The sequence below is a fragment of the Callospermophilus lateralis genome, unplaced genomic scaffold (genome assembly GCF_048772815.1).
Source record: "Callospermophilus lateralis isolate mCalLat2 unplaced genomic scaffold, mCalLat2.hap1 Scaffold_73, whole genome shotgun sequence".
Lineage (NCBI taxonomy): Eukaryota > Metazoa > Chordata > Mammalia > Rodentia > Sciuridae > Callospermophilus > Callospermophilus lateralis.
In genome coordinates, this window is record NW_027515346.1 from 8,974,581 (window position 1) to 9,001,652 (window position 27,072).

Sequence of the window (27,072 nt, forward strand, 5' to 3'; positions counted from 1 at the left end):
TCTTCTACATTCAATCATCCAAGGTACAAGGTTCTATGTCATTGTATATCAATTTGTGCACAATTTGAGACATTTGTGCAGAACGTAATTCAAACCTAAGTATCCCAAACAAGGGCCCAATGCCCTTCTGGGCTTCAAATCTTACCTAGATTTCTGATTTCATACATATATTTCACCTCTATATTCTCATAAATATCGCATTTTCCCAATACCATTATTCATCCAGCAGAATGATTCCTAAACCAAATCAAAAGGGTTTTTAACCATTACCATATATTGTTCCCTCAATCTAACTTTACAGAAAAGCAGGGACTGAGTTGTTCTTAAAATAGAGGAATGTAGGGGATCTTCTACCTGCTGAGAACTTCAAAGGTCCATGCAGAAATGATCCCTGGAGAAGATGTAGGCAGCTATGAAGGATCTGAGAGAGCAAAAGTCATCTTCCATTAGAAACATCCTCGTCAGGATGAAGGGTTTTGTATGAATCAGCCTCTCTCTTCTTAATGTAGAGAAGATGGACCAAACCAGGCCTGAGTGGAGAGCTGTTCCTGGGTGCCTATGGTTGGTATACCATTCTAACTTGTGAAAGTGTCACAGGAAGTAGGGGCAGCCACCAACTCATGGGATCATTGGAAGCAACTGTTAGGACAAAGTGGTTGCTAAGGCAGTGACTTCATTCAGTTCCTGAAGGGAGTGACCTCACCTCACTTCCTTGGTGATGGAACTCTCTGAACTTGGGATCCAGGAAGCCAGGCAACCAGAGCCAGTCCCAGTCCCAGTCCCAGCGGTCTCAGGTGTTTGGATTTACCAAGGACAGATTCAGTCTTTCTTGGTACCTAATGATTTGAGGATGGCCAAATGACAGAAAAGCTCTGAATGGCGGCTGTTCCTGAGAAAGCAGGTAGTGGCTCAGCAGTGTTTCCTGACCACTTCATAGAGGTGGCCAAGGAGACCAAATCTGAGACAGGACAGGCAATTTTGGGGGAACTGTGTATGGCCCATCAGTCAGAGGTCACTCTGGATAGTCACAGACATTCTTGGGGGAAGGAGGTGACTTTGTGGTTGTGGGTGTGGGTTCGTGGTTTTGTCTCATGTTCTGAGAATAGGAAGGAAAGGCGGTGTTTTTTTGTTTGGAGTGAAATGTTTCTATTAAGTCGTTTGACAAAGCTAGTGTTTCTATGTCTGTGTATCTCTTTGTGTCCGTGGTTGTACACATGAGAAAAGAGAATGCATCAATGGATGTGTCCTGTCTTGTAGAAAGCTTCCCAGCATTCATCCTGCCCAATTTATGAATGGACTAGGGCATGCCTTATCGATGGGCAACACCTGCTATCTTCCTAAGTTCCTGTTTTCTTCCGGAATTCTTGCCACTCTCCAGAATAGGCTCATAGTTTTGTGTCCAAGATATGTACCACCTCCAAGCTCTATGACATGGCAATGTACTGGATAGCTGGTAGGAATGGTGAGCATCTCAGAAAACTCAGATATCAGTGTGACCAGAAAAGTCTCAGTGGAGAAACCCTGCTTTTGGCCTTTTTCGTACCTATTGTTCTGTTGCCCTGAATGTGAGGAGGGTCTTTGCCTCAGGCCACCCCTTTATGAAGCGTGAAGAAAACAATTTTGAAATGGAAATGAGTGGGCATTACCTGTGGCTCTTTGTTTAATTGCTTTGGAAATGGATGTGTCTGAATCAGCCTCTTGGCCCTGTGTGGGGCTGTGGCTTAGATTCTCAGCACCTGATGGATGTAAAGAGAGATCCCATGTGTGCATCCAAAACCAAAATGGCCTAAAGAGCAGTCACTGTGGATGAAGTCTCTCGCCTTCCTCTGTAAGGTTCTTGAACTCCATCAAGTGAGAATAGGGATCCCTTGGGTCAAAAGGGTTCTTCAAAGACCTGAAGAGGTTCTTGTGTTTCCTTATGACTCCAAATCTCAAAAAAATATATACCTGACAGTCAGGTTTACTCAAATTGGAGAAGCATAGCAGTATTAACGTCTAGCATATTTGATCACTCCTGGTTCACATGAAGGGTGTCCAGACCACCCTGACTTTAGGCCAATAAGGGTCAAAGGAGTTATTTTGGACACTCTCATGGACTCCTCCCCTCATGGAAAACTCCATCCAGAGGTAATGATTAGTGTCTATATGAAAGAAGATGAGGGCCATGTGGGAGCGTTTTGGTTTGAATTGTGTTCATTTTTGTGGCAGTTGGAAGAGATGACTGGGTCCACATTGGCTTGAACTCTGGTGTGATTTCCCTTAGAGAATGAGTTCTGGAACTGACTTCAGAGAAGTTTTGCATAAATTTTTTTGGGATTTTAGGAGTCCACCCATGAGAATCACCCTTGGAAAGTGAGATCTAGGCCCAGGGTTGCTTTCCACAGAGCCCTGGGATTGTCAGCCAGGATATCAGATGATTTTATTCTTAAAGGTGTGGCATCCATAGTTGAGAGCCCCAACACCCATGGACGTCACATTGTAGTCCTCAATGGGCCTGGCTTCATGTGACCTTTTGGCCACTCTCTGGGAGGCCTTTCCTGTGAGAGTTCTCCAGAGCTTTCATTGAAATGAGCTTCCTCACCATTTAATGGTTCCTGAGTGAGTTGAATCACTCAGTGCCTCCAACTTCATCCTTGAAAAATGCCTAGATAAATACCATGAAATTTTTGAAATTCCCATGACAAGGTGGCACTGGATAACATTTGGATTTCCTGTTGCTGATCATGAGTGTACCAGACAGTGCCTTAATTGACTTGGTTTCATGAAAATGGTGTAGAACAGAGATGCCAGGAAGTTGGCACCTTCTTAGTAGTGGGCGTAGAGCAGTGGTGGGCAGGTGTGTGATAAAACATCTGTGGTGGGCCCATGTGGATCTGCCATTGGCTTCCAAATAGCTTGTGACTGACATGGTGCAGCCAGCAGACCCTTCCATGTAGTCATCTTGTTATATGGAGATGTTTCTGGGCAATGTTCAGAATCATGTTGCTATGGACAAGGAGGCAAGCTATGTGGGATAGAAGCCTCTTTGGTGCATTCTCCTGCAGACCCTGACGCACCACATGTCACAGAATTGCCTCCAGCACTGTGTCCCAGTTGAACTCCTTGTGTTTCATGAAGCAAATGCCAAAGTCCCAGTGCAGCAGCGAGGAACACCACGAAAAGTGGAGGATGACCCGAAGGCTTCACAGTCCACAAGGGAAGACACTTAGCCCCCAGTGGCCACAGTTTACCTACAAAGAGAGAATTTAGGACTGCTGCCTCATGTTCATTGAAAAAGAAGAAACCATGTCCTCCATATCACATAGATGCAGACAAAGCTTTGATGGTCTCACTAGAAAAAAAGCTAAAGCTCCTGACAACAACATATATTTCATGTGCCCAACCTCAGAGGCAGTTTCTACAAAAGGCTTTAGGGCAGCAGAGCTCCATATTTGTAGAGTGTTTACCCTGTTCCATACTTTTGGAAACTCCTCAACCACTTCCAAGGTTATGAACTCCTGAGCATATTCCATTCCAGATATGTATTCACAGATTTTCTAACTGTTCTCCTCTAATTGTGTCTTACTTGGGGAAAAGGTAATGTCAAGGAATTGTTCTGGATAAGAGTGGGATGATTTTGTTTTAGCACATATTTGCATACACATTGGATACATTTTCCTACTTTGCATTTGAAATACTGAATCCCTGACACTAACACATACCATACTAGATTCTGAATACTAATCCTAATATGATGGAGAAAAAAAACCCAAACAGAACAGAAATTCAAGCAGTTCAGGGGAGGCATGTTGTATACTTGGACTTGCCTTTTGCATTATATAGTGTAGGAGTTATAAATCTAGTCAATTTTTTTTGTTGAAATAGATCTACATGTGTTTTTAAAGTTAACAAATATGTGAATTCCTGTCTCCCTTTCTCTCTAGTCTATTAAGCACATGTATTTTTATATGCACATATAGAATCTTACCTGGTATCACACGTACATTCTAGTGAGTTACATGACTTGGCAGATACAATGTGTGAGAAGAGATCACTCTTCCTAAACGCTGTTGGAACCGAAAATTCAAACTATGGGTGAGCTTCTTAGTTGAAAAAAGTTATACATCAATCCATATTCAGTTAAATGAATATTTTTGGATCTGTGGATGATATATATTTCACGGTGTAATTCGATTGGCATATATATTGCTACTTTTTATATTCTGTGTGTGGGTATTGTATATATATATATATATATATATACACTCTCCAGATATTTCAAAAAATTAAATATATGTGTCTTATTATACACTCCATAAATTTATTCATGTTCATGTATGTGGATTTATAATCAACTTTTCACAAGATGATTCTCAAAAATATTCATTGACCTGAAAGATATATTTGTTTCCTAGTACTGAAAACTAACTTCATTGAAGGGTACATATAACTCCTAATATTTCTACAGTAACTGACCCAGTTTACCATCAATGCAAGTATATTCCTATGGGCCATGATATGTATTTTGAAGTTCATTTTTATACAACACTGGTACATTACTATTTCTTCAGTTTATGCACATTGTAGGATGCATATTTCATCTACAAGTTCACAAATTTATAGGCTTTTATTTGACTTTTAATCACTTTCTGCTTCACAAAACATGTATTCCTCCATGTTTTTTGACTGGTCTTTTCATGAGACTTCTTTCCAATCACATTATTTTTGATTTCCATAATCGCTTTTGAAGCAAAACTCATACACTCTTCATGATAAACCATAACTTTAATATTACAATTAGACGTATAACTAGTTGTTATGAATGATTCTATATCAATATATGATCTCTTATATTTTTTCAGTTATCAATTCAATCCGTTATTTAAAGTGGAACCAGTTATATTATTTATTAACTGTATGCTCTATTCATGCATTATCTCTATATTCATACACAAAGGGTACACCTCTTTCTACCCTCAATACTAATTTATACTTCTTCAAAGTATTCCTCAAAAAAATGGTGGAAGAAATACTCATGTCATCTGATCTACATATACATTTTATCACAATAATATTCTGGACAAAAAAGGCAAAGGTCACCCTTAAGATTGTACCAAAGCCTAAATGGGAAGTGAGCATGGATTACTAAAAACTTCCATGTCCAGGTTGCCTAATGCTTCCAAATGTCAATCCTATTGGTGACTACATATTTGTTTCTTCCTAAGATTATATATTCAACCTCAAGCCTCCTGAAAATGTCTAATCCTATCCCTCACTTTATACTTTGCCTGATTTAGTAAAGTCTCGATTTATATCTGCTTTCCTACATGTTTTCCCCCGTTCATTATTGTGACTGACTCTTCACTTGTGCTGACATTTAAATTCACTGTCTACCTGAAACCCTATTGCTCAAGAACTTCTGGTCTAAATCCTATACTCACTCTTCTTTCTAAACCTACCGACTATCTTCCTAATCCTACCGACTATCCCATTTTGAGTGGATGTTCTTTTCGAAATTCAATCATCCAAGGTACAAGGTCCTATGCCATTGTATATCGATTTATCTGAGACATTTATGCAGAAAATAATTCAAAGATAAGTATACCAATTAAGGGCCCAATGCCCTTCTGGGCTTCATATCTTCCCTAGATTTCTGTTTTTATACTTATATTTCACCTATCTATTCTTGTAAATATCATAGTTTCCCAATACCATTATTTTTCATTCAGAAAGATTCCTAACCCAAATTAAACATGTTATTAACCCCAACCATACACTGTTCCCTCAATCTAACTTTACAGAAGAGCAGGGACAGAGTTGGTCTTACAGTACAGGAATGTAGGGGATCTTCCACCTCTTGAGAACGTCACAGGTACATGCAGAAATGATCCCTTGAGAAGATGAAGGCAGCAAAGAAAGACCTGAGAGAGAAAAGTCATCTTCTCTGGAAAACAGCCTGGTCAGCATGAAGGGATGTGTATGAATCAGCCTCTCTCTTCTTAATGTAGAGAAGATGGACCAAACCAGTTGTAGATGGAGAGGTGTTTCCGGGTGCCCATGGTTTATATACAATTCTAACTTGTAAAATTGTCACAGGAAGTAGGGGCAGCCTCGATATCATGGGACTCTTGAAAGCATCTATTAGGACAAAGTTGTTGCCAAGGCAGTGACCTCATTCAGTTCCAGAAGAAGGAACCTACCTCACTTCCTTGGTGATGGAACTCTCTGAACTTGGGATCCAGGAAGTTAGGCATGCGGAGCCATTCCAGTCGCAGTCCCAGTACGGTCACTTGTTTGGATTTACCAAGGAGAGTGTCAGTCTTTCTTGGTACCTATAGATATGAGGATGGCCAAATACCAGGAGAGCCCTGAATAGTGAACTTTCCTGAGAAAGCAGGTAGTGGTTCACCATTGGCTCCTGACACCTTCACAGAGTTTGGAAAGGAGAACAAATCTGAGAAAAGACAGGCCATTTCGGGGGAACATAGTATTGACCAACAATCAGAGGACACTCCGGATAGTAACAGAGTTTCATAGGGGAAGGAGGTGCCTTTGTGGGTGTGGGTGTGATTTTGTGGTTTTGTCTCATGATCTGATAATAAGTAGGAAAGATGGTTTGTTTGATATGGAGTGGACTGCTGCTAGTAAGTCGTTTGACAAAGCGAGTGTTTCTATGTCTGTGTATCTCACTATACCCGTGGATGTAGACATTAGAAAAAAGAATGCAACAATTGATGTGTCCTGTCTAGTAGAAAGCTTCCCAGCATTCACCCTGCCCAATTTATGAATGGACTGCGGTTTGCCTTATTCATGGGCAACACCTGCTATCTTCCTAAGTTCCTGATTTCTTCCTGAATTCTCACCACTCTCCAGAATTGGCTCATGGTTTTGTGTCCAAAATATGTACCACCTCCAAGCTCTGTGATATGGCCATATACAGGATAGCTGAAGGAAATTGCAAGCATCTCAGATAACACAGATATCAGTGTGACCAGGAAAGTCTCAGTGGAGAAACCCTGCTTTGGGCCTTATGCTTACCAATTGTTCTGTTGCCCTGAATGTCAGGAAGATCTTTGCCTCAGGCCACCCCTTTGTGAAGCCTGAAGAATACAGTTTTCAAATGGAAATGAATGGGCATCACCTGTGGCTTTTTGCTTAATTGCTTTGGAAAGGGATGTGTCTGAATCAGTCTCTTGGCCCTGTGTTAGGCTGTGGCTTAGATTCTCAGCACCTGATGGATCCAAAGAAAGATGCCATGTGTGCATCCAAAACCAAAATGGCCAAAAGAGCAGTTATTGTGAATGAAGTCTCTCGCCTTCAATTGTAATGTTCCTGACCCCCATCAAGTGAGAATAGGGATCCTTTGGGTCAAATGATTTCTTCGAAGCCCTGCAGAGCCTAGCCCATAGGTTTTTGGGTTTTCTCATGACTCCCAATCATATTAAGAATCTATTCCTGACATGCAGTAGGCCTCAAATTGGAGATGCAGAGCAGTATTAACAGCAGGCCTATTTGATCTCTCCTTGTTCACAGGAGGGTGTCCAGGCCACTCTGACTTTAGGCAAATGAGCGGCAATGGAGCTTATCTGTTACACTGTCTTGGGCTGCACCCCTCATGGAAAACTCCAGCCAGAAGTTTTGATCAGTGTCTATATGGAAGAAGATTACGACCATGTGTGAGTGTTTTGGTTTTAATTGTGGTCATTTGTGTGGCTGTTTGAAAAGATGACTGGGTCCACCTGGGCTTGAATTCTGGTGTGATTCCCCTTAAAGACTGAGTTCTGGAACTGACCTCAGAGAAGAATCGCCATGAAATGTGTTGGGATTTTAGAAGGCCATGCATGAGAATCGCACTTAGAAACTGAGATCGAGGGCCACGGTGGCTTTCCACAGAGCACTGGGAATCTCAGCCTGGATATCACATGATTTTATTCTTAAAGACTTGTCAGCCATAGTTGAGAGTCTAAACACACATGGACATCATATTGCAGACCTCAATGATCCTGGCTTCATGTGACCTTTGGCCACTCTTTGGGAAGCCTTGTCTGTGAGAGTTCTCCAAAGATTTCATTGAAATGAGCTTCCTCACCCTATAATGATTCCTGCATGAATTAAAACCCACAGTGCCCCAACTTCATCCTTCAAAAATGACTAAAGAAATATGATCAAATTTCTGAAATTCCCATGACCAGGTGGCACTGGAAAACCTTTGGATGTCCTGCTGCTGATCAGGAGTGAAAGAATTCCCCACACAAAGACACTTTGCCGGGAGAATTCCAATTTTATTGCAATTCGCTGTGTGCTTATATAGAACTCAGGGGGAGATGGTAGGGCTTAGATAAATGGCAGGAAACCCATTTATTGGCAAGTTCTTTCAGATATCAGCTCCGGAGCCCAGGAATTAGTTCTAATTGGGGCTAAGGTTCCCCGCCAGCGAGATTTGAAATTGGCGCCAGTGGGAGAGTTCACACAGGCGGGAACTTTTTGCATCACTGCAGAAAAGAAGAAGGTAGGAAGAAAAAGTCCTTAGGCACCATGTTGGGGTTTTTACTCTGGGGAATGGCTGCCATTTATACTTTCTCCAACATTCCTCCCTTTTTATTTTCTTAGGAAGTGTGGCACTGTTGGTCAGATCCAGCTCCTTCCCGCTGTTTGAAGGTGCTGAAGGGGCCTAGAAAGGGAAGTGGAGGAATGCTTGGGGGGCAGGTCTGGGTATATCATGGTAGCCAGAACGAAAACCCAGTGGCTATAGACAGCTACTTCCATAGGGTTGAAGTCTATGAAAGTTCCCTGAAGCCACAAGTTGTCGATGGCATGGAACCAGTCCTGGATGGAGGAGTTTGTTGGTATCAGCCACTGGTCCTGTAACAAAGACTCTAGGAAATACTGGAAGCGTTGCCTGGACATGGCATCATCAGCACCTGAAGAAGATCAGAGCGAATAAAAACAGAATGAAGATAAAAATTAAAGCAAACGTCAATTTTTGGCAGAAGTACCATGTTGGGGGACTGACAGAGAAGAGGCCAAGGACCATGAGGAAGCTTAGAACGACATAAAGACTCATTAATCCAGGATGGCAGATTAAGAGGTTCTCCAAGCTCGTTGTCTCTTGCCATGTGATGTCCGTTGCATTCCATCATGCCTGGTAGTGAGCTTCAGCACTGAATGAACTGTTCTCTTAGAGATGTTGGGGGTTCATCGGTCATCAGAGGCTGGCGTGCCTAAGCAAAAGCTGGTTGAATGTTTGATTAGAAATTTTTTTGCAGTTGGCTTTGAAGGAACTTCATTATGCAGGGCAAGAGAGCACAAAAAAGGAGCATCCCAATAAGGGGCCCCAAGATAGATAGTAAGTACATGGCAAGAGAGGATTGAAAGAACCCCATTATGGAATTGGAGGAGGTAGGTTTTAGCAATTGGGTCAATAATTCCTGCAATTTAACAACATTTTTTTCTATTAGCCCAGATTCATTAATATAATAGCAACATTCCTCTCTGAGGAACAGGCATGTAGGCCCTTTTTCCTGCAGTAAGAAGATCAATTGCCCTTCGGTTCTGTAAAGCCACTTGTGCCAATGAAGTAACCACCACTGCAAGGAGCCCAGAGACTCAGCAGTGGTATCGAGTGCTTCCTGCAGTTTTTGTTGCAGGTTATTGGATGCCCATAGAGCATGACCTATAGCTTCACCAGAGAGTCCAAGACTCGCCACTGAGTTTGTTAATGTGAGGCCTACCAGAACCGGCAGAAAGACTGCCCTACGGGTGCGGGAAGGTAGGGCCAACTGTCGGAATTTGGTGGGAGTATACAAAGACAGCTGAGGAACTACAGTAACCAAGAAACAGGTGCCAGAGACATTGGTCATTGAGGTACTTAAAGATCCAGTACACCAGAGAAAATGTCCAGGTTTCATAAACGCAGGGCTCGATGGGGTGCTATAGCTTAAGGAACCTATATGTAAAGGGTTCATTATTGTCAGGTGAAAACAGATGAAAGAAAATAAAGTATTGGTGAAATAACTTTCCCATTGTGGGATACGTGTCACATGTAGGAGTTGTCCTTTCTTAGAGAAATCGTAGGTTTTTGCTGAAATATTTCCTGCGGCTAATGGGACCGCTGCTAGAAGTGGATGACTAAGTGAAGCACAGAGAAAGAACTGAGAAGTAGGCACAGAAAGAAGGGTGGAGTTTAATAATCAAAGAGTTTGGTGTAGCAAATTGAACCATGTGGGAGGGGGACCTGAGGGGGGTGAAGGCTCTGAATCCTCTTTGGATGAGCTATGGATAAGATCTCGAAGTTTTGATTCTGATTCCTTATTGTGTTCGACTACCTGGATGGTTGCCTTAGGTGGTGTACTCAGGGTGCGGCCAACAGTCATCCACATTGTGGGTCTGGCTGAGGTTGTCCGAGCATAGACAGCAAACTCAACATAGTCCCAACGTTTGGCCTTGGGGTCAGGTATATCTAAAGTATACCATCCATTGTTATCGGATGAAGAGCCTTTATGCCACTTTATGTAACTAGAAGTCCACCCTTCAGGGTAACCAAGTGAGTGGTAAGAAGAGCTACCACGTTCACCATGGAACCTGCATTACCTATAGGGGCACCCATTATATCTCAGGCCACCAATGACAATAGTCTTTTGTTTGATCAAAAAGGAAGCAAATGAAAGGCCAGTTCCAGCTACCAGGGAGGAAGGTCCTTGAAGGTGACAATTTTAGGGAAATTGAGGTACAGTTGTGGAGGAAGCAAGTAGTTGCATCCACTGCGCGGACATTCTGCATGCCATGTTCTGAGTATTGTTCCCGAAGAGTGAAAAAATACATGGTAGGAGAGGAGGGTAAAGACCAGTCCCGACAGAGCACAGAAAATAAGCAGAGCACAAAAAACAAGTAGTTAGAGAAGACTAGGGTGTTGAGAAATCTCATTGTGCCTTCTTTAAGAGGAATTGTTCTGCAGAGAACACTGTGTTAGCTGAAACTTAAATGGGTGAGATGGGTGTGGACAGCAGGAGTAAAAGGGAGGTTCAGGAGGTGATTCTTGGAGTTCCTCTGGGGTGGTCCTGTCATCAGCAGGTGGGGCCTCCTGGTGATATGGCTTCAACCTAGATATGTGAATCCAAGGGGTGAGACGGTTGTCTTGTAAGGAGAGCTTGGTGGCGGTGGGGGTACAGAGAATGACAGGATAGGGCCCCTCCCATTTTGGGGCAAGAGTACCTTTCTCCTCTGGGGTATTATAAAAGATTAGACTCCCAGCTGTTAAGGGAGGAGTGTTTGGAGCAGAGACTGGGTCGGAAGAAGCCAGTCCTGATATTTCCAGAGTTCCGAGCGAAGATGAAACAAGAAAGGCAAAGACAAATCTCAGGTGAGAGGTCCTTGTGAAATGACCAACCCAGGGGGTATAAGAGGTCTTTCATACTTTATCTCAAAGGGAGACAGGAAAGATGGTTTCTTTGGTAGAGCTCTGATTCGAAGCAAAGCCAAGGGAAAGAGTTTGACCCAGTCTAAGTTTAATTCCATTGTCAATTTGGTAAGAACTTCTTATAGAGTACGATTTACCCTTTCCACTTTCCCTGAAGCCTGGGAGTGATATGGACAGTGGAAATGCCACTTGAAGGAGAGGGCTTGAGAGACCTTTTGTGTGATCCTAGAAATAAACTCAGGGCCATTGTCAGATTGTAGGGAAGTGGGCATACCAAACCTGGGGATGATGTCTGTAAGAAAGATTGAAGCTACAGTGTAAGCCTTTTTATTGGAAGTGGGAAATGCCTCAACCCAAACAGAGAAAGTGTCCACAAAGACAAGGAGGTATTTAGTGTGCTGTACTGTGGGCATGTCGGTGAAGTCTACCTGCCAGTCAGCAGCAGGAATGTGTCCCAGGGCTTGGTGGGAAGGGAAAGGTTTGGGCCTTAAAGGAGTATGAGGGTTGGTCCGCTGACAGATCTGACAATTAGAAGCTATATTCTGTAGCATGGCTTTGTCAGAGGGGGTGAGGGACAAGAAGCTCTATAAAAAGAGGGTCAAAGACTGAGAATTGGAATGGAATAGAGTATGAAGGAACTTGAAAAGATCCTTGTTCTTACTGGAAGAAGTAGTGGCTTTAGATGAGAAGTCTAAAGTGGCCATTATATGTCTCCCAGGGGGGGGGGCATAATTGGAAGTGGTGGCAGCCATTCGTGCTGCCTGGTAAGCTTTGGCATTGCCCTCAGTGATGAGAGAGCCGTCCTTCTGATGGGACCTACAATGGACAACTCCCAACTGCGTGGGTAAGTGGGAGGCCTCTATCAGATTGGCTATAAGAGCCCAATTAGTGATTGCATTACCTTTGGTGGTATGTAGTCCTCGCTCCTTTCATATTGCAGCATGGGATAATAAGATATGGAAGACATATTTTGAGTCATTATAAAGGATGAGGGATTTGCCTTGTGCTAGAAGGCAGGCACGAGTGGCTGCTATAAGTTCAGTCTGCTGGTTGGTAGTTCCTGAAGGCAGAGCTTTGGCCTCTATAATCTCAGTGGCTGAAACAACAGTGTATCCAGAGTAATGAGTGCCATTCTGCCTAAAGAAACTGCTGTTAGTGAACCAGATAAGGTAAGGATTGGTGAGTGGTCCCTCAGAAATGGAAGAATGACAGGGGAGGAAATCATCTAAGTTTTCCAAGCAATTATGAATTGGTGTGTTAGACGTGGGAGTCATTGGGAGCAGTGAGGCAGGGTTCAGTGCAGAGCAGGGGAGGAAAGTAATATTAGGGTTTTCCAGAAAGGAAGTGAGGAGCGACAGATCTCTGGATGGAGGAAGGCTTTGAAGGCCCTTATAAGCTAAAAGTTCCTTCAAGTGATATTGGGAATGGATAGTTCAAGGGGCCCCAAAAGTCAATTTAGAGGCTTCTTTGTGTAAAATTTGTCCAGCAGCCAGAGCTCTTAAGCAAGGGGACCACCCACGGATGGTAGGGTCTACTTTATTGGACATATATGTCACAGGTGCAAATGTAGGCCCATAGTTTTGACCTAAGACCCCAAGTGCTTGCTCTCCTTTTTCATGGACATATAGATGAAATGATCTTGAAAGATCAGGAAGGTGAAAGGCAGGTGCCTTTAAGAGGAGTTGCTGAAGCCTACAGAAGTAGTAGTTGGGGGAGGAGGCAAGAGATTCACTAGGGGTTCCCTTTGCTAGGTCATACAGGGGTTTGGCTAGAAGAGAATAATTTGGGATCCAGGCCCTAAAATAACCTGCTAGTCTTAGGAATGATAGTATTTCGGCTTTCGTATGGGGCACTGGAATATCAGAGAGGAGTTGCATCCTATCCAGTGTTATTTCCTTTTTCCTGGGTGTAAGGCAAAAAACAAGATAGGTGACAGAAAACTGGGAAACATGGGCCTTGTGGAGAGACACCCTATATCCCTTGTATGCTAGGAAATTAAGAAACTGGGCAGTGTGGAATTGAGAGTGTTCCCAAGAGGGACTACATAGAAGAAGGTCATGGACATATTGAAGGAGAGTAGAGTCAGGACAGGTCGGGTGAAAGGATGTGAGGTCCTAGGAAAGAACTTGGCCAGAGAGATGGGGCCTATCCCTGAATCCCTGTGGGAGGACAGTCCAGGTAAGCTGACAAGAATGGCTGGTGTGAGGGTAAGTCCACGTAAAAGCAAAAATATCCTGAGATTCTGATGACAAGGGAATAGAAAAGAGTGCATCTTTTAAATCTAGGACCGAGAAGTGGGTAGTAGTGGCAGGGATCTGAGAGAGGCAGGTGTAAGGGTTGGGCTCTAGCCGGTGGATGGGGACCACAGAGAAGTTGACAAGGCAAAGGTCTTGAACCAGCCTGTAGGACCCGTTAGGTTTCTTTACTGCCAGAATGGGGGTGTTGAAAGGAGAGTGTGTAGGCCTGAGATACCCCTTTCGTAATAAATCCTGGATGATGGGTTCTAATCCGAGGAGGGCTGTGGTTTTGAGTGGATATTGTGGTTGACTAATATATCTTGAAGAGTACCGTAAGACAATATGAATAGGACTGCATTTAGCCATAAAGGGTGTAGTTGTGTCCCAAACCTCAGGGTTAACTGGTTTAGATAGTCGTGGGAGAGTGCATGAAGGAGGTTTATCTGCCCCTAGGAACATCATGAGGAAATGAGAGGTAGGAGAGGTGTGGGGTGATATGTGAATGGTGACTTTTAATAGTGAGAGTATGTCCCTTCCCAGAAGGGAAATGGGGCAATGGCTCATAACAAGAAAGGAGTGTGTGAAGGACAAAAGGGATCCCTGCATATAACATGATAAGGGGGAAAGCTTTTTGAGGGAAAATCTGTTTACTTTCTACCCCGACAATAGGAGTTTTTGAGGGTGTGGTATGACTCACCAGTATCCAAGAGGAAGAAAATGAAGCTTCCATCCACCAGGAAGGGGACCCTAGGCTCTTGCTTTTTGATGGTAATAGTCGGGAGAGGAGCCCCAGGGCTCTATCAATCCTCCTCTGCCAAGCCCAGGAGAGGCTGGGGTTGCTGGGCGGCTGACCAACCTCCCTTCCAGGTTGTTCGGCAGTCTGCCCCCCAGTGTCCCCTTTGATGGCATTTTGGGCAGGGGTTGGAGGGTGTCCTCGGCGTAGAACAATCCCTGGCCCAATGTCCCTCCTTGCCACATTTGAAGCAAGCTCCTGGGGGTGTCTTATTGGGACGGCGTGTTGATGGGCCTTCTCTGAATGACCTGGGCCAACATTTGGAATTTGGCATTTTCAGCCCTCTGCCAACGGCATTCACTTTTATCCTCTCTACCATGAAAAACCTTGAAAGCGACAGTGAGGATTTCGGTCTGAGGAGTAGCAGGGCCCTGTTCAAGCTTTATAAGCTTGGCTTTAATGTCAGGGTAGCTTTGGGCCAGAAAATATGTCATTAAGACATGACGGCCATCAGGGGTTTCTGGGTCGAGGATTGTGTACTGTTGAAGGGCCTTGGTTAGTCTATCCAGGAATTCTGAAGGTGTTTCCTCCTTCCTTTGAATGACCTCCTGCACGTTTTGAAAGTTAACAGCCTTGTGGGTGGCCTTTTTCAGGCCCGCCAAGAGGCAGGATGTAAAAAGGTCAAGAAACTGTAAGCCTTCAGGGGTGTTGTAATCCCATAGGGGATCCTGCTCTGGGACAGCATGAGGGCCTGTGAGGTTGTTAGGATTGGTCCTGTGATTTTCATCAGCATGGGCTTGGGCTAGATTCCAGACCCATTGCCTTTCCTCAGGGAGAAGTGTATTGGCCAAGAGCATGTAGATGTCATGATGTGAGGCTATATGCTTGCAGGACCCATTGAAACTCCCGATTGTAAGTGGTGGGGTCAGTGGTGAAAGAGCCTAACTTCTCTAGCTGAGTAATGTCCGACATGGAGAAGGGCACGTGGACTCTGATGACACCCTCGGTACCAGCTACCTCACAAAGGGGTGCGATTGTCTTGGGGGTGGGAAGGAGTCCCTTAGATCTGGTAACAGGAGGACTGAAAGAGGCAGGCGGTGGACAGGAATGAGAGGGAGAGGAAGGGAGTGTCTTTGTGGAGGAGAAGGAGGTGGAGCAGGCAGAAGATGGTGGAGAGGAGTGGAATGATACGGAAGGCTGAGGATCCATGGAATCAGGCAGAGGAAGAGGAAGGTATAGTGGGAGAGAAGGGGTAGATGGGGCTGGGGGATAAGGTGGGGGTTCATCTGCTAGGTCGAATGAGGAAGAATCTGTGGAGTCAGGAATAGAAGTAGGGGAAGAGAGGGGTTTGCAAGCAAAGAGGACCTGAGAGGGAGGGCAAAAGGAGCAGAGAGCAGGGTTCTGTGTGTGAAGGCTAAAACCTTCAATGCAGGGAATCTCCCTCCACTTTTTCAGATGCTGGCAGTAGTTAAAAAGGTCCCGGAGTAGGTTTGGATCTAAGGAGCCTTCTGGTGGCCAATGATTGCCATTATCCAGTGGATATGTAGGCCAATCTTGGGTACAGCATTTGATTAGAAGTTTGGGTTGATGTCTGGTGTGAGGGAGAGTGTGACCAGATTATTTATTAAACATTTGAGAGCTGAGGCTTCAGGTACAGACGAAGAGGTGCCCATAGTCACAGGGAGAGATGGAAGAGAGAGAGAGAGAGAGAGAGAGAGAGAGAGAGAGAGAGAGAGAATAAGAGTAAGCAAGAGAGACAAAGAGAGAAAACCCGGGCTTGAACAGCTTCCAGGAAGCTCAGGGCAAACGGGCGTCAGGTGGGCATCCCCAAAATGACCAGCCATCACGAGGAAATACAGAGGGCACTACCTGGTCGTCACCAGTGAAGTGCGATCTGTGAGACCAAAAGGGATTGGAGCCAAGGGCAACCTAACATCAGGAAAGTTTTCAACCGCAGCAGAAGAAGTCAGTAATAAAAACAGAACTCCAGCTCCGGCAGAATGCAGTTCCAGGCTGGGAGTTCAGTTTTCCCTGAGCATAGAGGCAGCTTCAGCCAGACATAGCAGCCCCACAGGAAACAGCAACTCTAGCCGGCAGCAGCAGCAACAGTGGAGCAGGAAAAACCACAGAGCCTCTCTTGTAAACTCAGAAGCCTCAAGCCCCAAAGGGAAATGGAACACCAGAGGGCCCACTGCGACTAGTAAAGGTCTTAGTGAGAGGAATTCCCTCTCCCCTACTGGGCGTCTGGAGTGTGCAGGACGATCACGGTCACAAAACCAGTGGCAGCCCGAAGGGAGTTGGCGAGCCGGGGTCAGGGGAGGATTACCTACATCAGATCAGTGGTGAGTGCAGAAAACCGGCGTCTTAAAAGAGCGGACTAGGGCAGAATGTCTCCGCTGAGCGCGGTACGGGGCTTTTGTTGGGAAGAGCTCACCCATATCCTCTCACGGCGCACCAGAATGAAAGAACTCCCCACGCAAAGACACTTCACCAGAATTCCAATTTTATTGCAAAAGCTGTGTGCTTATATAGAACTAAGGGGGAGATGGAAGGGCTTAGATAAATGGCAGGCCACCCATTTATTGGCAAGTTCTTTCAGATATCAGCTCCGGAGACCAGGAATTAATTCTCATTGGGGCTAAGGTTCTCCGCCAGCGAGATTTGAAATTGGAGGAGGCGGGAGAGTTCACACGGGCGGGAACTTTTTGCGTCACTGCAGAAAAGAAGAAGGTAGGAAGAAGAAGTCCGTAGGCGCCATGTTGGGAACTTTTCTCTGGGTTGTGGCTGCTGTTTATACTTTGCCAACAATGACTATACCAGACAGTGCCTTGATTGACTGGTTTTCATAAAAATGGTGTTTAACAGAGATGCCAGAAAGTTGCATCCTGCTGAGTAGTGGGCCTAGAGCAATGGTGGGCAGGTGTGTGATAAAACATCTGTGGGGTGGCCATGTGGATCTGCCATTGGCTTCCAAATGTCTTGTGACTGACATGGTGAAGCCAGCAGATCCTTATATGTAAAGGCATCTTGTTAAATGGAGAGGTTTCAGTACATTGTTCAGAATCAGTTTGCTATGCTGAAGGAGGCAAGCTATGTGGGATAAAAGTCTTGTTCTTGTATTCTCCTGCAGACCCTGACGCTCCACACATTACAGAACTCCCTCCCACACTGTGTCCTAGTTGAAAACCTTGCATATCGTGAAGCAAATACAAAACTCTCAGTGCAACAGCAAGAAACACCACGAAAATGGAGGATGACCATATGGTTTCACAGAAAACATGGGGAGACATTTAGCCCCCAGTGGCCACAGTTTACCTACAAAGAGAGAATTCAGCACTGCTGCCTCATGTTCATTGGAAAAGAAGAAACCATGTCCTCCAGGTCTCATTGATGCAGACCCAGCTTTGATGGTCTCACTAGAAAGGAAGCTAAAGCTCCTGACAACAGCATATGTTTCAAGTGCCCAACCTCACAGGCAGTTTCTCAAAAAGTCTCTAGGCCAGTAAACCTCCATGTTTGTGGAGTGTTTATGGTGTCCTTTACTTTTGGAAACACCTCTACCACTTCCAAGGTTGTGAACTCCTGAGCATATTCAATTCCAGATATGTATTCACAGATTTTCTAACTCTTCTCCTCTAATTGTGTCTTATTTAGGGCAAAGGTTTTGTCAAGGCATTGTTCTGGATGAGAGTGGGAAGATTTTTGTGTAGCACATATTTACATACACACTGGATTCATTTTCAAATTTTTCATTTGAAATACTGAATCCCTGACACTAACCCATATCCTATTAGACTCTGACTACAAATCCTAATATGATGGAGAAAAATAACCCAAATAGAAAAGAAATACAAGCAGTCAGAAGAGGCATGGTGTATATTTGGTCTTGCCTTTTGCATGATATAAGGTAGGAGTTATAAATCTTGTCAATTTTTTGTTGAAATAGTTCTCCATGTGTTTTGAAATTTAACAAATATGTGAATTTCTGTTTCCCTTTCTCTGTAGGCTATTCAGCACATGTATTTTCATATGCACATATAGAATCCTACCTGGTATCACACGTACATTCCTATGAGGTGGCTAACTTGGCAGATACAAAGTGTGAGAAGAGATAACTCCTCCTAAATGCTTTTGGAACTGAAAATTCGAACTGTGAGTGAGCTTCCTAGTAGAACAACATTATACATAAATCCATGTTCAGTAAAATTAATATTTTTGGATCTGTAGATGATATATATTTCACAATGAATTTTGATTGGCATATATATTGCTACTTTTTAATGTCTTTGTTTGTGTTTTGTATATATATATATATATATATATATATATATATATATATATATATATATATACAATCTCCAGATTTTTCAAAATATGAAATATATGCATCTTATTATACACTGCCTACATTCATTCATGTTCATGTATGTGGATTTATAGTAAACTTTTCATAAGATTATTCTCAGAAGTATTCATTCACCTGAAATACAAATTTTTTTCCTAGTTCTGAAAACTAACTTCATTGAATGGTGCATACAGATCCTAATATTTCTCCAGTAACTGACCCAGTTTAACATTAATGCAAGTAGATTCCTATGGGACATGATGTATATTTTGATGTTAATTTTTATTCAACACTGGTTCATTACTATTTCTTTAATTTATGCACATCATAGGATATATATTTCATCCAGAAGTTAGTAAATTTATACGCATTTGTTTTGCTTTCAATCACTTCCTGCTTCAGAACACATGTATTCCTCCATGTTTCTTGATTGGTCTTTTCATGAGACTTGTTTCCAATCACATTATTTTCGATTTCCATAATCACTTTTGAAGCAAAACTCACACACTCTTCATGATAAACCATAACCCTAATATTACCATTAGATGTATAATCCGTTGAAATGAATGTATGTATATCAATATAAGATTTCCTGTATATTTTCAGATATCAATTCAATCCATTTTTTAAAGTTGTAACCAGTTATATTATTTATTCACAGTATGGTCTACTCATGCATTATCTCTATATTCATAGACACAGGGTACACCTATTTGTACCCCAATACTAATTTACATGTCTTCAAACTATTGCTACAAGAAATGGTGGAAGAAATACTCATGTCTCCTGATCTACATATACATTTTATCACAGTAATATTTTGGACACAAAAAGCAAAGGTCACACTTATGATTGTACAAATGTAAAAGTCGTTCTAGCGTTGGAGGAAGAGACAACCAACAGACTGTCTAATGCAACAGCAAAAGGGTTTATTGGGGGTCCAGCATGATGGGGCTCAAAGCTCACTTGAATAGAGAAGAGAGCCCTTAGAACATCTTAAGCAGAGCTTACATACTTAACTTGGAGAGGGAAGGGAGGGAAGTTAATTGCTGGTTCAGGGCGAATGGGTGGTTTGCGTGCAACCGGGTGAGGGATTACATTCTGCAGTTTGGCAGTTGGGGACAGCACATTCTGGGAACAAGATTACCAAACAGTTCTCAAGATTTCAATAGTGTTTTGTTAAGAATACAGAAAAACAGGAAGTGAAAAATACCTATTTTATTAATCTTTCATTTCCCACTTCTTTTTCTGGTTACGTTTAATCATAAAAGTGATCATTGAGGGGTGTCACATTTTATGTCTGCTAGTGGGGTATATTGTTGTCTGATTACCAAAATTTAACTTGTCCAATTTGAGGTGAAAGGAATGAAAGTAAGAGGTGGACCAAACAGGGTCTACAGTTAGCAATAATATGATGATTATTAATGGACTCGCCAGAGCTGATAAAAGCATAGTTAACCAGGGGGACTGTGTGAACGAAGACTCTAACCACCCTTTTTGGGACTCTCTCTCTCGTTGACGCTCTTCAAGGAGTCTTCTAAATTTACTCATAGATAATTTTACAACCAGTATCATCGGAATTTAAACAACATTCTTCCCTCAATACAGCACAATAGCCCGCTTTTCTCATGAAGAGGAGGTCCAACCCTTGCCTGTTCTGTAAAACAACTTCAGAGAGAGATGTTAAAGATTCCTGTAAGCCTGTGATGGAGGTTTAATATCTATAAGCTTTGGTCTACTGCTGCTTCTAATTGGGTCATTTATTGTGTTCCATGGACTAGGGCAGTGGTTCCTGTGCCCAGCCCTGCAGCAACTCCTATTCCTAATAGGATGGCTAAAGTGAGGAATACAGATTCCCAGCAGAACCGGGTTGTATGCCCCCCGCTATTTGATCTTAATGAACCTGCATCATGATAGAGCACTCTGGGAAACATCTGCACCATTACATAATTAATCGCACCAGTTGACAATTTTATGAAAACATAAAAAATGTTTAAGTATATAGAATTATACTCTTGTAGGTATGGACAGTTCAAGGCACCTAAGATAGCACGGAAAACAAAGAAACAGTCCTTTTTGGTTGCAACCGGATTTAGAGGGCATTGCTTCTGTTGTAATCAATTAATCCCCTGAACCCCAAGTTTAGGTAGTTTCAGAATTTTGTACCCAACATGTAATGGAAGGGGCTAAGAAGTTCACAGTCTGCAGAAGTCCCCAAAAAGCAGTTTTTGTTTCTGTTTTTTTTTTTTTCCTCTCTTCTGGGCAAGTTAACTTTTTAAGGACACCTAGGAGGGGGAGAGCATTTTTCTTCTATTTTTTGTTTTCTCCCTGCCAGCTGTTACCATGGCACACATTTGGTAACTTCTTTATCTTACAAATGTAGCCATCCCTGTGAAGCCCCAGCTCAAGGCCAGAGTCCTTGTTCACATATTTTCTGAAAAACTAGTAAGGGGGTGTCTAGCTTAGAAGTGCTGATTTTTCCAGCCAGTTGCCAAGTAGAACAGGCAACACAAAAAGAGGAAGGTTATCTACATTGAACTATTTTATAGGGACTCTTTTGCTGAAAGTCCTAAAGTCAGCCATGTTGAAGAATTTTGGAGAAGGTCAGTTAAGACTTTTCTGTGGGCCTTGTACAGAGGGGGAAGATGGGGAAGGCGGGGGGTGAGAGTAGCTACATGGATCTGTGTAGGAGAAAGGAGAGATGTAAAATAATAATGAGAAAGGGGTTTAGGATTTTCCTAGCAACAAAATTTTGAGCAGTTGATCAGGTAGAGCAGAGGGGAAGACGGGAGTGAGTATCCCAAAAAGCCTGTGAGGGACTTTAAATTCTTAGTAACCTGTTTTCAGTGATGATAAAGCAACTTTAAAAGCCATTTTTATTACATCTTGCATAGGGGTCTGAGGGCTCTCCTCAGCTGGTTTGAGCTTTGGTATAGCTGGTAAGAGGACCTGGTGGGACTCAGTGCGGGCACTGACAGGAGAAGAGAGGAGTGAGTTGGTGGAGGGGTGCCTCACTATCTGCTACCTCAGCAAGGGGGCAATTGTCTGAGAACAGAGGTTTGGGTTTTGATCTAGTAATTGGAGGGGAGAAATCGGGTTGCTGAGGTGGAAGTGACAGCAGAGATTCTGGAGCAGAAGGCAGAGGGTGAGGATCTATTGGAGAAGCATAGTTCAGGATGTGAGAGAAGGAGGGAATAGGCCTCCACATAGGGGAATCTCCTTTCACCCTTTTGAGCACTTGCAGAAGTTAAAAAGGTCACACAGAATTTGAGGATCTAGAGACCCATGTGGGGGCCATCAGTTTTGGTTATCTAATTGGTAATATGGCCAATGCTGTGTACTGAATTTGATGAGGAATTTGGATTCCACCAGGCAGCCCCTGTATGCTCACATCCCCATGACTTACAGAAGAAGTCAGCTTTTCCCGCACACAGCCATGGCTGTTTGTGGTTTTGATAGTCCGCCGGGAAAACATAGTAATCTAGGCTAGCCAACCTGCATCAGGTTCGTGTGTCCCTACATCCATAATGTTTGTTTCCATTATCTATGGTACAGAAGGGATTTAATGGAATTTTAGTGGGATCCTCTTTTTCAGAGATATCCCAATAGGAACGAACTATACCAGCTGACAAATGTCTCGGTGGAGAGATGGCCACCAGGTCCCTAAGGGGGCTGTATGTGAGATAGACCATACTTCTTGTGTAGTAGGATTTGCGATCAGCCATCGCTGCTGTACCGGCTGATGAGCATTAAGACTACTCGTGGCCAAGGGGAGAATCTATAGCCTTATCCACCTGGCGAATACACCATTTGAAAGGGTTACCACTCTTTTCCAGTATCCAGCCAGAGTCTGGACAGGGCACAGGCTTGAGATGAGAGGAATGGATCCAGGAAGTGATTTCGTCTACCTTTACCACTGTAGGTGTTATAAGTAGCACCTGGTATGGTCCTTTTCAGCGGGGTTCCAGGGATGACACCTAATGTCGCCTTATGTAGATGAAGTCTCTTACTTGATATCCATGTGGAGTCCCCTCGTTCCGAGGGTGGTAGGCAGTGGCCAGCTGTTTCCACAGGTATCGCTGAGTTCTTTGAAGAGCTTTTAGTCTGTCAAGCAAGGGGGTGTGGAAAGGGTCGTTAGGTCTTAGAGTTGGGGTTAGGTCCCTTACTGGAGGAGGAGCAACATAGAGAATATCATAGGGGGTGAGGTTACACAAAGAACCATAGGGAGTATTTCTTGCATGAAACAGTGCATAAGGCAGGAGCATACTCTAATCTTTTAAGGCGGTCTCTAAGCTTAATTTCGTATAGTTCTCTTTAATGGTTCTATTTATTATTTTTTACCTGTCCTGAGCTCTGGGGTCTATAAGCACAATGTAACTTCCATATAATCCTCAGGGTCCTGGCTAACCCCTGACTTACCTGGGCCATGAACGCTGTTCAAATATCATACCCTATTACCTTAGGCAGACCGTATCTTGGAAAAATATCTTTCACGATCTTCTTAACCACCATTTGCGCCTTTTATTTATTTATTTTTTTTATGGGAACGGCTTCAATCCATCCTGAAAATATATCTACAAAGACTAGGATATTTTTAAGTCCATACCTTGCTGGCTTAATTTCAGTAAAGTCCACTTCCCAGAATTGTCCTTGTCTGGTTCCTCATAGGTGCTTTCCTGCAGGAAGCTTGGAAGGGTAAGCATTAACCAATTGACAGACCCGACAGGCTTTTGTTACCCGTTCTGATATTTCCTTTCGCTGTGAGTCGGTTAGTCGAAAACTCTGTTCTTAATCCTTCAGGAACGCCTGTAGTTTCTTTGAACCAAGGTGAGTGAGTTGATGTACACTTTTAACGTAGTGTAGGGGTTTCTGTAATTGCAGGCTTGGCTCACTGAAGTTGAGGATTTCAATGTCAGTGTCCTTAGATATTATCAAAAGCTTGCTGGTGCTCAGGGGTTTATTGGAATTAGGCATCCTCATTTAACAGAGGGTATAAAGGAGCAGCTAAGAACACAAACCCAGGTATCCATAACCTGCAAATGCCAGCAATCATAAGAAACTCTCTGTGTTGTCCCCTGTTAGATGGGGGTGGTATCTGCACAACAGTTTGTTTTCTGGGCTCAGTGAGCCATCATTTACAGCCCCTAAGGAAATACCCCAGGAAGATTACTTCTTGCTGGCAAATTTGGGCCTTTTTGGCTGAAGCTCTATACCCGAGTCCAGCAATTTCAGATAATTGTGTTTGGGACCCAGACTCACAGTTTTCCTTGGTGTTGGCAGCCAGTAGCAGGACATCCACATATTGAAGCAGGGGGACTTCGGGGTGTGCATTTCTGAAGTTGTTGAGATCTCTGTGGAGGGCTGCATCAAAGAGAGTGGGGGAATTTTTAAACCCCTGTGGGTGTCTAGTCCATGTTAGTTGACCAGACGTACCGGTTTCTGGGTCTACCCAGTGGAAAGCAAACAGAAACTGACTATCTTTATGCAGAGGCAAGCAAAAGAAAGCATCTTTTAAATCCAGAAGAGTTTACCATTTTCACTCAGCTACAGCAAACAGTTTATTGGGGGTTCAGCATGCTGGGGCTAAGAGCTCACGTGTATAGAGTAGAGAGCCCTGAGAACAGCTTAATGAGAGCTTATGTACTTTCCTTGGAGAGGGCAGGGAAGGAAATTTTTGATGGGTGAGGGCGAGTGGGTGGTTTGCGTGCAACCAGGTGAGGGAGGACATTCTGCAGTTTGGCAGTTGGGGACAGCACATTCTGGGAACAAAATTATCAAACAGCTCTCAAGATTTCAACAGTTTTTGTTAAGCATACAGAAAAACAGGAAGTGACAAGTACCTATTGTATTAACCTTTCACCAAAGCAAAATGCAAAGTGAGCATGGAATACTAAAATCAACCATGTCCAGATTGCCTAATGCTCTGAAATGTCAATCCTTTTGTTGTCTACATATTTGTTTCTACCTAAGATTATACATTCAACTTCAATCATGTTGAAAGTGTCTAATCCTATCACTCACCTTATACTGTGCCTGATTTCCTAATGTCTCTATCGATATCTGCTTTCCTACATATTTTCCGCAGTTCATCATTCTGAATGATTTTCACATGTGCTAATATTTACGTTCACTCTCTCAACGAAACAATATTGCTAATGAACTTTTGGTCCAAATCCTATACTCACTCTTTTTACTAAACCTACCGACTGTCTTCCTAATCCTACAGACTATTCATTTTTGACTGGATGTTCTCTTCTACATTCAATCATCCAAGGTACAAGGTCTTATGCCTTTGCATATCGATTTATCTGAGACATCTGTGCAGAACATAATTCAAAGCTAAGTATCCCACTAAAAGGCCCAATGTCCTTCAGGGCTTCAAATTGTACCTAGATTTTCCGGTTTCATACTTACATTTCACTGATATATTCTTCTGAATATCGCAGGTTCCCAATACCATTATTCATCCCTCAGAATGATTCCTAACCCAAATAGTATATGGTATTAACCCTAACCATACACTGTTCCCTCAATCTAACTTTACATAAGAGCAGAGACAGAGTTGGTCTTACAATACAGGCATGTAGATGATCTTCCAATTGCTGAGAACCTCAAAGTTGATGCAGAAATGATCCCAGGAGAGATATAGGCAGATATAAAGGACCTGAGAGAGCAAAAGTCATCTTCCATGGCAAACAACCTGGTCAGGATGAAACGATGTGTCTGAATCAGCCTCTCTCCTCTTAATATAAAGAAGATGGACCAAACCAGCCCTGTGTGGAGAGCTTCTCCTTGGTCCCTATGGTTGATATACCATTCTAACTTGTGAAAGTGTCACAGGAAGTAGGGGCAGCCTCCATCTCAAGGGACTCTTGGAAGCAACTGTTAGGACAAAGTGGTTGCAAAGGCAGTGACCTCATTCTGTTCCTGAAAGAATTGGCCTACGTCACATCTTTGGTGATGGAACTCTCTGAACTTGTTATCCAGGAAGCCAGGCACACAGTGCCAGTCCCAGTCCCAGTCCCAGTTGGCTCACTTGTTTGGATTTCCCAAGGACAGAGTCTGTCTTTCTTGATACCTAATGATTTGAGGATGGCCAAATGCAAGTAGAGCTCTGAAGACGGGCCTTTTCTGAGAAAGCAGGTAGTGGTCAGCCCAGGCTCCTGACAAATTCACAGATTTGGACAAGGAGACCAGATCTGAGACAGGACAGGCCATATCGGGGGAACATAGTATGGAACACCAGTCAGAGGACACTCTGGAAAGTCACAGACTTACTTGGTAGAAGGAGGTGCCTTTGTGAATGTGGGTGTGAGTTTGTGGATTTGTCTCATGTTCTCAGAATAGGTAGGAAAGTCAGTATGTTTGGTTTGGAGTGGACTGTTTCTAGAAAGTCGTTGGACAAGGTGAGTGTTTCTATGTCTGTGTATCTCACTGTGTCCGTGGTTGAAGACATTAGAAATAAGAATGCATCAATGGATGTGTCCTGTCTAGTAGAAAGCTTCCCAGCATTCATCCTGCCCATTTTAGGAATGGACTGCAGCTTTCCTTATCGATGGGCAACACGTACTATCTTCCTAAATTCCTGTTTTCTTCCTGAATTCTGGCCACTCTCCAGAATAGGCTCATAGTTTTGTGTCCAAGATATATACCACCTCCAAGCTCTGTGACATGGCCATGTTCTGGCTAGCTGAAGGAAATGCGAGCATCTCAGAAAACTCAGATATCAGTGTGACCAGGAAAGTCTCAGTGGAGAAACCCTGCTTTGGGCCTTTTGCTAACCTATTTGCCTGTTGCCATGAATTTCATGAAGGTCTTTGCCTCAGGCCACCCCTTTGTGAATCCTGAAGAAAACTGTTTTCAAATGGTAATGAATGGGCATCACCTGTGGCTCTTTGCTTAAATGCTTTGGAAAGGGATGTGTCTGAATCAGCCTCTTGGCCCTGTGTGAGGTAGTGGCTTAGATTCTCAGCGCCTGTTCGATCTAAAGAAAAATCCAATGTGTGCATCCAAAACCAAAATGGCAAAAAGATCAGTCATGGTGTATGAAGTCTCTCACCTTCCTCTTTTAGGTTCCTGACCTCCATCAAGTGAGAATAGGGATCCTTTGGGACAAATGAGTTCTTTCAAGCCCTGCATAGATGATTGGGTATCCTCATGACTCCAAATCACATAAGGAAACTATACCTGACAGTCAGTAGGCCTCAAATTGGAGAAGCAGAGCAGTATTAACAGCAGACCTATGTGATCAATCCTGGTTCACTGGAAGGGTGTCCAGGCCACCCTGAGGTTAGGCAAATGAGGGGCAAGGGAGCTTATTTTGGAAACTCTCTTAGGCTGTGCCATTAATGGAAACATCCAG